Source organism: Loxodonta africana, chromosome 2 (assembly GCF_030014295.1).
Source record: "Loxodonta africana isolate mLoxAfr1 chromosome 2, mLoxAfr1.hap2, whole genome shotgun sequence".
Lineage (NCBI taxonomy): Eukaryota > Metazoa > Chordata > Mammalia > Proboscidea > Elephantidae > Loxodonta > Loxodonta africana.
In genome coordinates this window covers 45,177,078-45,188,876 of record NC_087343.1, presented here as the reverse complement: position 1 = coordinate 45,188,876, position 11,799 = coordinate 45,177,078, and the positions used below count along the sequence as shown (strand labels likewise).

Genomic DNA, 11,799 nt, shown 5'->3' with positions numbered 1-11,799 from the left:
TAGGTGACAGAGGAGTGAACACTTTTTGTTTATATCTATTTCATAGAGAGAGTATTGTTTTTCTATCTGTATATACAGAATTCTATTTCATATATAAATACAGTATGCTTTACATATACACACAGATTTCCCACCAACTTAAGGGCATCCACATCTGAAATGAAAGAGACACGCATTCCTTTAAAGGGGGCAACCGCACTTTAAACTTGAGAAGCAGCCCATCTGAGCTAGTATCCACTGCCCCTGGTCAGGAATGTCAGGAGTAAAGGCAGCCCTTTGTTCAAAGGCCCCAAGGGGCTAGGTGGACTCCGTGTGCCACATCACTCGAAGTGGCAATCCAGGGAACGGATTTGTGAGATGAAGCTCGGTGGAACCCACCCCTTTCCTCCGGAGTTTCCCTTTCCTGTCCTTATTTGCACCACCCCCTCCCCGCCACCCGGCCGAGGCTTTTTATGTAGCCTGCACTCCTCCTCCTTCCTTTAGTTGGCTTGCCCGGCGATCGCCCCCAGCTGGTGGGGCTCGGGGAGCCGGAGGGAGCCGGGTCCTCGGCGTGGCAGCCGTTCGAGTTAATAAACAGTTAAGTTTGGAAGACTCAGCAGACACGTTGAGGGGGAGTTACCAAGCCCAGGCAGCAAAAACATCCCGGCACATTCCTGGGGAGTCCTCAGCTGCCAGCATCTGATTAGAACCATATCTCTCGCCGGGAGTGGCTGCGCGGCTTCGAGGCTCCCGGCCCGGCGGGTACTTAAGCTGAGCCCACGGTGTCCGCTGCTTACAGCCTGGAGGCTCCGGGGACCGCGGAGTCATGCTCGCATCGCAGGGGCGCTAGCTAGCGTGTAAGTAGCTTCGGACGCCTTCTTCCCTTTGGCTCCATTTTTTGAGACCTCCATCCCTCCTTCGCTTTTTTTCCCTTTGGGGTGCAGAGCTCGGGCTGTGGGGAATTTTAGACACAAGCTAGTGCACTTGGGGCCACGAGCCGTTTTGTAGCCTGACGTAGGAGGAATGCTTCCACTGAATACACTTACCTTGGGGATCTGGCTGCAGATGTATCTAGCTTGACATTCCACCAGCGCCTCCTTTTTGTGTGTGTGTCAGTGTCTGTGTGCTAGTTTAGAAGCTCTGCGGCCAGTCCTCGGAGGACGCTGGCGTGGCTGCTGACCGCCTCATTAACTCCGCAAAGGGTGCCTATTTGTGCCGCGTGACAAAGGCTGGGGACCTGCTGGTTTGTGCCCATAAGAAGCTTTTTCCTGGTAACTGACAACATGTAGCATTAATGTGAACTTTGTCTTAAACCGGCATTCCTAAGAAAGTATCTGCCCAGGGGACTGAACAAACTTGTTTTAAATCCCCAAAGCAGGGAGCGTTTAAACAAACGGTGCTTATCTTCTTGCCCTAAAACTGGCTGAAAAGATTAAGAATTCTAGGAAAGGGGGAATAAAATGAATGGGTTAAAACCATGAAGCTCCAGTAACATAGCGGTTTTCATAGCATAGAGCTGACTCTGTTATTTGTTTCTGCTGTCTTTCTCCCTTGACTTAATTCCTAGCCTGGAATTCAGGTCCTTAGTAAGTTGCAGCAGTGAGCTGTTTGAGTCAAAAGGGAAATTTAACTGGATTAAAAACACTTAAAGATTCTGGATGTTATCTCCACCACCCCTCCACCAACACACACACACACACAACATACTTTTTCCTCTTTCTTTTTAGTTTGTGTTTGGAAGGAGAAGAGCCACTTTGTAAAATGAGAAGAGCAGAACAGAAACAAGCTTCCAGACACATGGAAAGACTTAAAAATTATAGCAGGGCAACTTCATGAATAGTAAATGTTGCTATTGCACTATAAAGTGACTTAATGAAAAAATTTCTGGCCTTAATAAGGCAAAAGAGGAGGCTGGGAGGGGGTGTTGTGGGAGGAGGTAGGACATGACTAACTCAAGTAAAATGGCAAAGGAAAGGAGGCAACTACACAAACGCCTCAGAGATGAGTGATAAGGCTCTTGGAATGACTTAATGGGTTAGATCATTGATCTTCCTTACAGTTTTGAGGTTGGCTCCCCACACAAAAGCATCTATCAGCTGTTGGGGAAGGGGGAACTAGTTGGGGATGGAGGAGCACTGCAGCTACCAAATGGCTTGCCTCTGACACTTCCTTTGCAAGGCCTGCTTCTCAGACCAGCAGCCGGACCTTGATTAGGCTGTTCTTTTCTGGCTGAGTGCCCCACTCACCCCAGGTTCTGTCTCCCCTCTCATGAGTGGGTGATGGACTTCAATCACACTGTAAAGTTTATCACCTTGTGAATAATCTTTTGGGGAAGGCCATTTTTGGTGAAGTGCTGGGTATATGGAAATAAACAATGCTGTAACTTAATACAACATGGACAGACAATGTGGAACATCTCCTAGAGAAAGCACAAAGGACACCTAGTGGGCTTCACCAATGTGTATTTCTGGAGCAGATTCCTTCTTCCAAATTCCTTATTGGTTTTCCTCTAAGGCAGACTGGATTCTTTTTCCTGTTGTTGAAAATTTAACTTCCTCTTTCCCTTCCCACTCTCTACCTTATTCCTTCTTATCATAATGACTGCCCTAGGAACCATTTACCCACCTACATTTCAGCGTATGACCAGAACAAGAATATGGTAGGGGAATGTCGTCCAACTTTGAGCTATGACCTATGTGTACTGTCCTTTCTGGTGATTTTGGACACAGAGGATCTTCAGCTGTGGATGTAGAGGAGGGAAGGAATCCACAGCATTTGTTAAAAGACCTTAGTTTGTTAAGGGCAGAATCCAGAGTTTGTATCTCTACTTAAGACTTTCTAGGGTTTTAGATTAAACCAAAAGTCCAAATTCCTATGCATTAGGCCTATGTGTTCCCTTGCTTCAAAGGTTGAATAGCTTTCAGTCACTTTGTCCAGCTTAGGGGGAATTGCTTTTAAGACACTTACTGGCATGAAGGTGGTACAGAGACCTCTCTGGAAGCTGCTGACCAGCTGGTTGGGGGTGATTTTTATTGGCCTGCTTGGCCATGCCTCAATTACCTGAAGAATAAGAAAGCAGTGCTGAGTGGTTCTGGGCTGGCAGGGGGCTTTGTGGAGGCAGGAGCTATTGTTGATGCAATGACTATGTGCTGCTCCATATCTCATTCTACCCCCAGATGGCCAGAAGCTTAAGCTTGTCACCATTGATATTTTTACCTATGTGGTTTTGAAGGGTTCTTGTGTTCTTCTTCTTCAGTCTCTTTTTCCCTTGAGGATTTGATTATTGCTTTGCTTAAAGACAAAGCTAAGGGGTTGAAATACTTGAGAAGGCTGCTGAAAACGGAGCTCTCCAGGGGTTTTAAGCTGCCCTAATGGTCATCAGAACAGACCTCCCCAGCCGGGAAGGCTTGAAAGCTGACTGACTGGGGAGGCTTAGGTAACTGGTCATGGAACATATAAGGCTTTCTCCCCTTCAAACAGAACCAGAATGGGAACCAGATTGGCAATATGAAACACCTGAGGAACAGGATGTGGGATTTTAGAATTCTCTCTGGAGCTGCTATGTAATTCTAAAGTTGAAGCTGTGCCACTGAATTGCACAGAAGTAGGACTTTTTTTTTTTAGGACAAAGTCACATTTGGATGAAATGGCTTTAACTTCAGATCTGTGTGTTTAAAACTCGTTGCCACTGAGATGATTCCAAATCATAGCAACTGTACAGGACAGACACCCCCATAGGGTTTCCAAGGCTGTAATCTTTCTCCCGTGGAGCGCCTGGTGGGTTCAAACCTCCTGACCTATCGGTTAGTAGCCTAGCACTTGAACCACTGCGCCACCAGGGCTCCTTATGTCTGTTTAGGGAAAACCTAACTCATAGTAACGTATCCTGAATGTATTAATAGTGTGAATTGGAAGTAAAGCAAGCTACGACATCGCCTTTTCTTAAAAAAAAAAAAAAAATTACACTAATTGCTGATGAGGGGGACAAGTGGTGCTGTGTATGGACACCAAGGGCTAGCACTCACACGTCAGCTTCTGTCTCCCACCTAGCACAACTGGGTAGTTGTTGACAGCATGCATGGGCTCTGGAGTCCCACTGCCTTAGGTTCAAATCCCAGCTTCACCGCTGCTGGCCACATGACCTTGGGCAAGTTTACTGAACCTCTCTGTCCTTCAGTTTTCTTATCTGGGGAGAATAATAGTACCTACCCCAGGGTTGTTAGAAAGAATGTTAATCTAATATGCTTAGAGTACCTGATTCTATCTGACTTGGAAACCTATGGCTTTTGGTTTTTTTGCCATTAACAACTGAATTATATGTGTTTGTGAAAGGTCAAGGCAAACAGAGAATTTCTTTGTCAAAATTGGACACCACTTGCCTACCTGAAAAATGTTAATCATTCAAGCACTTAATAGTAACAATGTTGGTACATTTGCCCATGCTCACTAGCCAGAAGAGACATGGCAGTACTCTCTGTTCTCTGCATTTTCCTTTGGTCAAGTTGACCTTCTAAGCTAAAAGCAATAAACTGAGGCACTAAGCTAGAAATAAAAATTTTCAGAGTGAGTGTGGCCCACACTATCCTTGCCCACATAGCTGGGCAGGCTGCCGTGGTTACTCCCCTTCCTGCATCCTTCTCCTGCCCTGGGAGGAAGCTTGCCATTCCAGGGTAAGGAGGAGAATCTGAATAAATGGCTGAACAAAGTTTTTAAATGAGCCAAAGTCTTTACCTACCTTACTCCCCACCCCACCAAACTTAATTTAATCCTAATACTTAATTTTCTTACCCTTGCTAGTAGAAAACCTTCTTTTCTTCCATCTCTACACAGCAGAATATTAGGGCTTATGCGATTTCAGGAACATGAGAGCTATTGTCTCAATACAGAAGCACACTGGCAATTTTTCTCTACTACCATCACAAGGAACCCTGGTGGCGCAATGGTGAAGCACTCAGCTGCTAGCCAAAGGTCAGCTTTCGAACCCAACATCAACTCTTCAGGAGAAAAGACTTGGTGATCTGCTCCGGTAAAGATTACAGCCTGAGAAATCCTATGAGGCAGTTCTACTTTGTCCTATAGGGCAATATGAGTTGGAATGGACTCCAACGCACACATGAACAAAAACAACCATCACAGTATATTTCAGGAAAGTAACCTTTAACTGCCTCAAGCTGGCCTGAATTCTGAGTGAGTAGGACAGGCTGGGTGAGTGTTAGGCTGTGTGGAAGTTAGCAGAAAGCAGAATGTAGACTGACACTTGCAGGTAGCCACAGAGTGAAGGAGGTGGGTAGAATAGAATAGCAATCCTAGAAAGCTGGGTTTGAAATACTTTCAACCTGGAAGAGATTTGAGTCATGCATATATGGTCAAATATTTTGGATAAAATGCTAACCGGTTTCTCCCCAGCGCTATCATGCAAGGAAATGCTCTGGAACAGACTTAGAGCTTTGTGACAGATGAACTGCCTTAACTTCTTATTTAACAATTAAATTAATTCAGTCTTTCAAGATTGGACTCTTAGTTAGCTTGGAGTGTATTTCATGGCTCTAGAGAAATCATCTTAGAGAGTGTGGACCCCAGACCAGCAGCATCAGCATAACCTGGGAACTTATTAGAAATACAAATTCTTGGTCCCCACCCCAGATCTACAGACCAAAACTCTGGTGGTAGGGTCGAGTCTTCTGTGTTACAGCAAGCCCCCCACGTGATCTATTGTTGTCAGCGGCCGTCAAGCCAATTCCGACTCACGGCTACCCCATGTGCTACAGAGCAGAAACCATAGAGTTTTCTTGGCTGTAATCTTAATAGAAGTAGATCACCAGGCCTATCTTCCAAACAGCCAACCTTTAGGCCACCAGTCAAGCACACCAAACCATTTACACCACTTAGGAAACTTCCCACATGACCCAAGAATAACTTTATGGAAAACATGACAAAGTATTTAAATTCTTACAGTCATGAAAATCATAAAGCAAACACATTTAAACACAGTTTGGTTTAACTGAATCTTAGGATGCAGAAAGATTAAAAAAAAAAAAAAAAACCCACAGATAAACACATGAACATTGGACATTTTCCCCACTATTCCATATGTTGCTTCCTTGATTCTAGAAAAATTGATACAGTCCTTAGTTTTATCTTAATGCTTCATTTCCAGGTCCTTCTCTAGCACTGGGGTTTTTAAAGAACATAATTCATCTCCATTTATTAGAGAACTATCCCAGCTGCTTCATTTACAAAAAGATTCCAGGAAACTAGATCATTATGCTTGATCCAGGTGGTTTTCTCTAACCTATGAAACTTTTTATTTTGTTTTGAATGCCATGCTCCAAAGTGCAGATGAGGTCGTCCCCATTTTGGTGAATGGATCTGCACATTGCTTTTACAGAGCTTTATGACTTAAAGCACTATTCCACTCTTCCATTTGACTTTCATCTTAAATAACTTGTGGTGGAAAAAAATTTCTCCATTTCTTATCTCTGATAGGATCGGTAGATGTTAGCTTGCGCAAGGTCATACCACTAAGTGGTAGAACCAGGATCCAAGCTTGAATCTTTATGACCCAAATCTTGATGTGCATATCTGAATATTTAGTGAGTACTTATTATGTTAGACATGGTGCTAGTTTAGCAATAGAAGAACTACGAAGGAGATATATAGCTCCTATCCTCCCAGTAAGTAGACATCTAGAAGAAAGTCATCGTGTGAGAGAAAGAACACAGAATCTAAACAGGCCTGCATTGGAATGGCAGCTTTGCTATTTCTTGGACATGTTACTCAATGTCTCTGACCTTTGATTGCCTCAGTCACCTTGCAAAACAGTCTGAAGAATGACTGATGTTAAGCAGAGATTGGTATTCTCAGCTCAGAACAAAAAATTCAGAGTTATGACCTAAAGATAGCCACTCTCAAGGTTGCAGATTAGAATTCTGGTTTTGAGGAGCCCACGTAAGTTAGTGGCTAAGAGCTGGGATTCTGAACTACGAGTGATTGTGTTCACATCCCAGCTTTGCTGCCTAAGACAAGATATATAAAGTCAGTAAAATGAGTCACCTTAAAATTAAGATTAAAGGAGAAGGCATAAAAAAATACTTACCTTGGAGCTGCTGCTGTTTCAGTAACGTACCTGTTCTAGCTAAGCTGTGATTTGGGGAATGGCCTTCCTTGTTCATTGTTTGTGAGCTGTAGGCTAGCTGAGACTCTGAGGTGAACACATTCAGGCTGAAAATCGGGAGACTCTCTCCTGCTTACCTAGAAACGATTACATGCGAGGGTCGAGAAGGAGAATGTGGCAATGCTTCATAAACAAGTACAGGCACACAAATGTTAACTCTTAACTCTTTAAATCTCCTCTGGGCAAGGACATTTGCGTCATCCTGAAGTCTAGAGTTAATTATCCATACCCAAAGAACTGGAAAGAGTAACTTCTTTCCTAATTGTGTCCATATTGGACGCAGCTGCCCTCCCTGTTCTAAACATTTCATCCAAATGACCTCACTTATTATTTATACTTTAAGTGTCTTATTAGAGGCCATGACCTGTTCTAATCTTCTATAATATGGAATGCAGTTGCTAAAGTGCTTTTTGTTACCATTTAGTGAAGCAGAAATAAGCCAAATGTGTTTGAACATTTGTCAGAGGGCTGGCACAGCCATAGGAAGAACACTGGGCCAATTTGGCTTTGGGGTGCACTCTTAACCTAGCAGGGAATCATAGCATTGATTTCTAGGCCAGAGGATCAGAAGGCACAATGGTTACACAGAGTAGGTGCTCAAACATTTGTCCTTTAAAGGAACATTTCGGCTGTCCCTTAATTGCACCCGTGTTGGGGTTTTTGTTTCTTTTTTTTGTTCTTTGTCTCAAAAACCAAATATCTAAAAAACCAAACAAATATGGAGCTGATAGAGCAGACTCTTCCACTAGTACCTGGTTGATAATAAAAAAAAAAAATAAGGCAGCTTAATGTGGATTTCTACCTGGGCCAAGACCCTGCTGTGGCTAAGGCTTTTCAGAAACCTGGAAGTATTTGAATTGAAAGGATAGATAATCTTATTCAATGTCTAAGTTGTCTTCCAAATGATACCTTGATGCAATGATGCTTGCTTAACTGCCTGATGACTTGTTCTTTGGGGTTTCTGATTTGCCTAGCTAAAGTTTCCAATGATTAAAAGTCAGTTTTAATTGAAAGTTAGATGCACATTATTTACCTGACACCCACTAGGGGACTCATAGATGTCAACAATTGCTGCTTATAAGAAATGAAGAGAAAACAACAGCTATTCAACTGACATATGACTTTATTGTACAGGTAGTCCTTGACTTACGATGGGGCTCCATTCTGATGATACCTTTATAAGTTGGTTCTGACATAAGTCAAATGCCTCTTTTTTGTTTTGTTTTCATTATTATTGCCTTTTATTATCAGTATCTTTATAAATCCAATCTTTATTTGTCTTTGGAGGTTGGAATCATTACATATAAATTTACAGATATGCTTTAGTACATACATGTATACATAAAAAATACACAAATCATAAATATTTACTTCGACGATGAAGAGTTGGACGACGCTGGCGTTTTGTCAGTTGTGGTAATAACTCCACTTGTGGAAAGTTCTGGGTCATCTGGATTATCCCTGGGAATGAGGATGGTGTTTCTGGTCAGAAAACTAGAGTTTTCTGTATGGTCCTTTTCTTTTTTTCTTCATGTATTTCAGTGATAACATCTCACTGCTTCCTGAATCTTCCCAGTCGCTTTAACAAAGCGATCAGCGTTTGGATCTCTGTTTTTAAGCAACTGAAGCTTACGTAGTTCAGGAAACTAAATCTATACAGCAGTGTTTTGAATAGTAAATCATGAAATTGAACATCTGTGAGTGAACATCTGAGAATAATACCAGCAGATTACGTGCTCCAACATCGTATGAAGTACCTATTACTAACGATGTACCAAAAAACAAAAAAACAACAGGACGGCCAAATGTGGTTTGTTGTAACTCAAATACGTTGTAAGTGAAAGACTACCTGTAATTAATTGGTACAGAGTGTTATGTGAGTCCACAGAAAGAAAATGACACTGCTATGATAATAGAGGTAGGTTTTTAAGGAATAGCGGAAATGTGACCAACAAAGGTAGGAAGAGAAACCATTCTTGGCAGAAGAACATAAGGAAATCATGCAATTGAGCAAGTGCAAAAGATGCTGGAAAAAGACTGACTAGCACCTTGACCAAGAGAGTCATGGCGGCAGCGATACTCTTTTGGAAAGGAATTGTGCTGAGCCTCAGATGCCAGGACAACGGCTCAGATCTTTATTTGCTAAGAAGTAGATTTCGTCATTAAAGCAGGACAACAAAATGCTGACTCAGATAAGCTAATCTGGCAATATTGGCTGGGTAAGCTTGAGTGGACATTGCTTAGTAGCTGAAGAAAAACCTCTGTTTCATGAAAAATCTGCAGTCTAATGGGAAAAAAAAATACCTATTATAATATTAAGGAACAAAATGAAAATATGTGTTAGTCCTAAAGTACAGTGCACTTTACCGGATTGTGTGGGCCATAGGAAAGTTGGGCAAATGATACCCCACCTTCGTGAGTCATAGACTATGACCGAAGCTACACTGACTTGGGGAAAGGGTTTCCATGAATCAAAGAGCAACAATAGGTCGTAGCGAGTGTGGAAAATGGTAGGGTGGGTGAAAGGTCCATGAAGACTTCCCTAAGACCAACACCTTGAGTGGACTTTAAATGACAGGTAGGAATTTAGGTAGGTGCAGGCAGTGTTACAGGCTTGGGAGACGATGCAAGAAGACTAGGTCTGTTTGGTCAGGGGAAATGGAGAAGATCAGCCTCTCTAGAGAAGAGGCCGGCTGTAGGGCCGGATTTGTGAAGGTTTCTGAATCTCCGGTTGAGCACGAATGGTGGAATGGAACACTGATGCCTGATTAGTACAAAATCAGGAAAGCAGGGGGTCTGGGAAGGCACTACTACAGGAATTCAGTCATAAGGTAGGTCACTTAGAACTTCGACTCTTACTACAACCCTTTAGAGAAAATGGAAGGAAGACATCATCCCACAAAGTTTCTTTAAGCCAAGTGTTTTAAATACAGTAAAACCTATGAAAGCCAGAACCTGTGTAAGGCAGAAACCTGCCAGAGAAGGGAAACTCAAAGATTTTCCACTAAAACAAGTGATAGAAAAGTGGTAAGACCGCACCCTGTCAAAGGTGGAAAACTTTTGAGACCTGGAGAAAAAAACAAGGTAGTCCCATTGAATTCTGGCTCTCGCAGGTTTCACTGCACTGTATACGCAGGGGTACCGATGTTATGTGTATGGAAACTATCAAAATGCGCTGTCATGTGAGTCAGCTAATCATGAAGCACCAGGAACATGGCACAAGATAGTATAGCTTTTTTGGAAGCAGGAGTTCAGGGCGGCAATAAGGCAGAGTTGGAGAGGAATGCTGAAATTTTTTGAAGGGAAGAGGGTGAAAGGAGAGTCATGGAAATAAAGGGTAATTGTGAAAAATAGATAGCCAGGGGGTTGCCAGATTCAGTAGATATGTGAACAGCCAAGGATGAAATCTGAACTTCTTGCTAAACTACAGGCAGTTCTGTTTTGGATCTTTAAGGTATAACCATGTACAATCTCTTCCCAGTTAGTGTATAAACCAAGAAAACTAAAGACGTTGCCATTGAGTCAATTCCAACTCATAGTGACCCTATAGGACAGAGTAGAATTGCCCCACAAGGTTTGCAAGGAGTGACTGGTGGATTCAAACTGCTGACCTTTTTGGTTAGCAGCCAAGCTCTTAACCACCGCGCAACCAGGGCAGTTAGTGTACAGCAATGCAAACGTTCAGCTTAAAATCTATACAAGAACTCTTCAATAGAAACAACGCACGTGACCCTGTTCTGTTTGAGGATCTGCACTTTTCTGCTTCCTGCCGCGAATACTTGTTGAGGGCTTACCATTTGGGGTGATAACCAAGTCCATTTTCTTGATGAAGTCTGGCATTATCTAAGTGCTGTCTGCTGTTCCTCTCTTAACTATGTTAAACAGTTGCCATTGAGTCAACTATTGAACTATGTTCCTTAGGGGTTCCAATGGCTGATTTGAGGGAAGTAGATTGCCAGGCCTTTCTGAGGCATTTCTGGGTAGACTTGAGCCTCCTACCTTTCAGTTAACAGCTGAGTGTGTTAACTGTCTGCACCACCCAGGGGCTCCTGTAACTGTGTGGTACTCTTTAAATAGCCAAAGCCAGTTAGTCGTGGGGGCCCCGGCCACATTTTTATGATGTTGCGTCATTTAAATCAGACACTTGCCTGAGGATGAGCGTTGATAGTTTGGCCTGATCTGAAAATGATAATATTGTGCCCCTGGAAAATCTGGTATATGAAAAGGGCCACGGAACATGTTGGGTTCTAGAATATAGAAGTCTGTGTCTCCTGAGATGTTTGCACTTCTGAAGTGACAAACAGAATGCCACATGAGCATACAGTTTCTTTCTGGTGTTTATGACGATTGAGTTGATTCAGAACTTTGGACTTTAAGGTAACTTTGCAGGAAACACTACTGGTATTCTTTGGACTGAAACGTGCAACCTTATGGTTAGCAGCCAAGAATGTTAACCATTTGCAAGACCCTGGGTTAATGGTGGAAACTCTGGTGTGCAGCGGTTAAAAGTTTGACTGCTAACCAAAAGAAAAGAAAGGTCAGCAATTCAAATCCACCAGGTGCTCCTTGGAAACCCTACGGGGCAGTTCTACTCTGTTCTGTAGGGTGGCTCTGAGTCAGAATCTACTCAACAGCAATGGGTTTGG

General features: G+C 42.9%; 1 protein-coding gene across 5 annotated transcripts in view; it reads left to right on the top strand.

Annotated features, from left to right (window-relative positions):
- The first annotated feature begins 474 nt into the window (after window positions 1-474).
- Window positions 475-11,799, top strand: part of DAB2 (DAB adaptor protein 2) — a 57,606-nt gene continuing 46,281 nt past the window's right edge. For all 5 annotated transcript variants that reach the window (XM_003407894.4, XM_023545436.2, XM_064271497.1 and 2 more), the window contains exon 1: window positions 475-836. The gene's annotated coding sequence lies outside the window, so the exon portion shown is untranslated. The remainder of the gene's footprint in view (window positions 837-11,799) is intronic.